The sequence below is a fragment of the Bidens hawaiensis genome, unplaced genomic scaffold, assembly GCF_021521415.1.
Source record: "Bidens hawaiensis isolate Kalapana, Puna unplaced genomic scaffold, B.hawaiensis_p1.1 tig00023791_1, whole genome shotgun sequence".
Lineage (NCBI taxonomy): Eukaryota > Viridiplantae > Streptophyta > Magnoliopsida > Asterales > Asteraceae > Bidens > Bidens hawaiensis.
Genome location: NW_027493735.1, coordinates 244,735 through 249,745, shown reverse-complemented (window position 1 = coordinate 249,745; position 5,011 = coordinate 244,735).

Genomic DNA, 5,011 nt, shown 5'->3' with positions numbered 1-5,011 from the left:
CAAAAGTTGACCCAAAAATAGAAAAGTCATCCATAAATACCTCAAGTGAATCCCCAACCATGTCCGAAAAAATACTCATTATACATTGTTGAAACGTGGCCGGGGCATTACAAAATCTAAATGGCATTCGCCTAAAGGCAAAAGTACCATATGGACATGTAAAAGTGGTTTTGTGTTGATCATCCGAGTGTATTGCAATTTGATTATATCCTGAATACCCAGCCAAAAAACAATAAAATTTTTGACCCGAAAATTTTTCAATAATTTGGTCAACAAAAGGTAATGGAAAATGGTCTTTTGAAGTAGCCGCATTTAACTTCCTATAGTAGATGCACACTCGCCACCCGGTGATCCGTCGGGTGGTGATTTGTTCACCATTTTCATCTTTTATTACCTGGATGCCGGCTTTCTTGGGGACTACGTGTGTCGGACTCACCCATGAACTATCTGAAATTGGATAAATTATTCCCGCATCCAACCACTTGATGACTTCCTTTTTCACCACCTCTCGCAAGTTGGGATTCAACCTTCTTTGAGTTTCCCGAGTAGGCTTTGCATCATCCGTGGTGATGATTTTGTGCATGACTATAGATGGACTAATACCCTTCAAATCGGCTATAGTCCACCCAATCGCCGCCTTGTGAGCTTTCAACACTTCCAACAACCCTTCTTCTTGAGCCTCATTCAAATTAGAGGCATGATAACCGGCAACGTCTCACCTTCACCCAAAAACGCATACTTAAGATGACTTGGCAACTCTTTCAATTCCACCTTGGGAGGGCAAATCAATGAAGGTTTAGTATCTGAATTGACTTCTGTTGGTAGACTTTCAACCTGATAAGTCCACAGTGGTCTTCCTTATTGCAATGCCAATGCATCTTGATTTATTTCCTCCAAAATCAATGCATAAATGTGTACTTGTTCAAAATCATCACAAACACAAACATCCAACATACCTTCCTTATACTCGTGTGGTACACACCCATCTATAATATCTGCCACAAAGCATTCGTCACTTGCCAATGAATTAGAAATATTAGTAAACACATTAAAACGCATATTTCTATTTCCAAAGGCCATATCAACTGTACCATACCGGCAATCAATAATAGCATGAGCAGTGTTTAAAAATGGCCAACCCAATATGACATTTTGTTGTTGTGTTGGGTCAACCGACGAGTAATCAAAAACCAAAAAGTCAACAGGATAATAAAATTCCTCTACTTTCACAATAACATCCCACACAATCCCCCGAGGAAGTTTATGAGATAAATTAGCCAATACAACTGTTGTCTTGACTCGTTTAAGTGGACCAAAATCGTATTGGTCATACAAACCCCCCAGTATGATACTCACACCCACTCCAAGATCCAATAGCGCCCGTGACATTTGAAAGTCACCCACTTGAATGTTAATCAAGGGCGCTCCCGGGTCTTGAAGCTTAGGTGGGAGGTCACCTTTAAGAATTGCACTCACTCATTCAGTTAAATCAACTCATTTATGGACTTTTTGTTGTCTTTTCTGAGTACACAATTCTTTTAAAAACTTTGCGTATGCAACCTATTTTATTTCCTTAACTAGAGGAGGATTAACTTTAACCTGTTTGAACACCTCCCACATCTTCTCTTTTTGAGGACCCCGTTTTAAAATCACGTTTTTCTGTAACGCCCGTTAATTCCGGTTTCAAGAATTAAAGCTTGTAGAGTATGTATAATTCTCGGGATTTATCCGACGTTTCTCAGAAGCCTTTGCGTCATCTCGGTACGTTAAACCATTTAACTTCCCTTCCACTTTGCCTTACACTTCAATTTGGAGGGACTTGGATGTAACTATTTTATTTATATCATAAAACATTTAACCTAACCCTAGACCCCCCTTGCAGCAGCGATCGGCCTAGAAACCCCCCCTGCTCGTTTTTCTTCTGCCCAGCCAAGTTTCGGCCGTGAAAACTTCAATTCAAGGTCGGTTTTATGATTCCCCATGTCTTCTAACGTTAATTGATCATATTAACACACTTATTGGTCGTTAAGGTTGAGTTTTGATGATAACAGTTTGCTGACAGATTCGTATACATTTATTGTAGGGTCTGTAACGTGATGGTAATCCATTTTTTTTTATTGATTCTTGATTCCATGATGTTATAATTTGAGTCTAGTTTCGAGAAAGGTATAATACGTAATTTTTAGACAAGATTTTAATGGTTTTTATGAATTTATAAAATCGAGTGTCAAAGCTGATGCGGGATGACGGATTCTGGTATGTCTTCCCGACGTCATAACCTTTTTTCGACAGGTTTAAATTGGTTGGTTCCACTTCTGGAAGTTAATACTTTTAGTTAGGAACCAAACCCAATTGGAATCGTTTAATTTTATTCGGTAATGAATTTTATAAAATAAAACCATTTTGTTGCGCACTGAAATAGCTGCACGTACCTTGCTGTGTTGGAAGAATTTTTATAATTTTTGTGTCCAATAGAAAAATATAATAAAAATATTTTTATAAACCTAAGACATTTATTAAGGTATGGTAAAAATTTAATAATTTATTTCAAAGGTTATCCTATGTAATTAAATGCATCTTCGCACGCTAAAATCTACACATTTTACTCGTTATTAATCGATAAGTTCATTTTAGGCTTAACCGGTGGATTTGGTTAGTTGAAAGGTTTTAGGGGCTGAGGTAAAGTAATTGGGTATGGGCTGGGCCTCGGGCCAAGTTGTTGGGCCTTGGGCCAAGGTGTTGGGCGGCCCGTTAGGCAAGAGTGTTCTTACGGTTTAGTTTAGTAACGCATTGTGTACTATTTACAGGCCCTTACTTGTGAGTGTGCACTTAGGGATTTCCTAGCTCGTTGCAGGTGTTCGATCGATTTCAGGTGAGTTCATGATGCCCTCTTTAACTCTTTTTAAATTTTGGGCTAGCATGCACACCTAAGTGTTTTCTTACTTGATGAAATGTTTTAAACGATTTTATATAGGCTTGTTAGTATATGGTAGGCCTTGGGATGTTATATATATATATATACACACATTATTGTTTGGCCTATATTTGGCGATGTTGTAGTCGTTTCGACTACTGATGTTGCGTATGCCTGCTTTGTGTTTGCATGCGTTGATGTTACGTGTTTGGGTTGTACGTTTGCTCGACCCTGATGTTATTACTTGGATGATATATATGTAGGTATATAATTATAAGGATGCTTTCATATATAATTATAAGGATGTTTATATATAATTATAAGGATGCTTTCATATATAATTATAAGGATGTTTATATATATGTATATATATATGTATATATATATATATAAGGATGATTACTTATTGTTGATGATGGCCTAACTGTTATATCCCTTTTATTTTAAAACTCTTGTAATGACTATTATGATTATTATTATAGATGTTATTTATAAAAACTTGAACTTACTCAGCTCAAGCTGACTTTGTGTACATGTTAGTGTGAGTTTCAGGTTAGGAGATGGATACATTACCACTTGGACGTGCACGAAGCTACTTGGACGGTGAAGAGCATACTTAGTCGGATGTTTCAATAATAATAAATGTTTTCTTTTTAACATTTATTTAAATTGGTTTTGGGAACCTATTTTATTATTTATGTTTTCCGCTGAATTATACTCTGAAATGGTTATTTTAATGAAGTGAATTGTTTTTAAGTTTAATTATTTTTACGAGAGTTTTGAATGATTACCAACTGTGGGGTACCCGGGGTTCGGGGCCTTACATTTTATTACCCGGATCGATCAAAGCTGAAGGAAATGGAATTGGTACATCTTCCACTTCCTTGCTTTTATCATTTAAAAGTTTATTTTGACCCGAATCTTTGTTTAAAAACATGGATAGTTTAGGGGGTTGAATGGGTGAAGATTTTTCATCTTCACTATCTACACCCGTCACACCCTCTACCACACCTTCAACTAATTCCGGTGTGGTATTGATTTTAAACTCTATACCACTTCTTAAAACACTTACCTGATTAATCGGCGCATTACGAGAAGTAGTGTGAGTAGGTTTCACCTTGGTGTCACTCGGGAGTTAACCTTTGTTCTTCTTTAAATTGGACACCTCGGTTGCAAGTTGGCCCATTTGTGTTGTCAATGATTGAATGGTCTTGTCACGAATTTCAGCCTTTTGAATACGAGCTTCATCCAACTTATTCTTCTTCTGCATCTCTTGCTGCATCATCTTTAACATGTCCATCACTTCATTCCCACTTGATGAACTTTGACCCAAAGACCCGCTTTGAGCACCACCCGTTTGTTGCAATTGACTTTGATTTCCTTGATTTCCTTTATTGTTCCCACTTTGAGCATTTCCTTGATTGAAGTATTGTTGATGAGGAATAAAGTGGGTTTGAGAAGTCCCTTGGAAATTAGGATTGAATTGAGTTGATTGATTGCCATATCGAAAATTTGGATGATTTCTCAACCCGGGGTGGTACGTGTTTGAGTTCATGTTATAGTTTCGATTACCACCTCCTTGACCTTGAATTGCATTCACCTCTTCAACTTGCCCTTCCACACCTAGACACATATCACTTGAATGTCCCAACTAGGGGTGTGCAGATTTCGGAGAGGACCGAAAAAACCCGACAACCGACCCGAAAAATACCCGAAACCGAACCTAACCGTTGTAGTTTGGTCAGCCATCGGTTCCTTGGTTTAGCAAATCTCGGTTTCGGTCTCGGGTTCGGTCATCGATAGGAAAACTACAGGATACCCGAACAGAACCGAAGATAGATGGTTCATGGGTTTAATAATCCATTTCGTTTCATATTATTTGACTTTGATAACCAGTTTCGTTCATCTTGTTACCATTTTACAAACCTGGTAAACTCATATGGTCTTCTTGTTTTTCTTTAAAGGCGACTAGTAAATTTGAAGAAATAAAAAACCCTAGCAGTATGTGTTATATATAGATAGATGGTTAAAATATTTCTAAAGTATGACACAAGATACCAGTCTTTTAGCATAAGATACAACCTGTTAAAACACTTT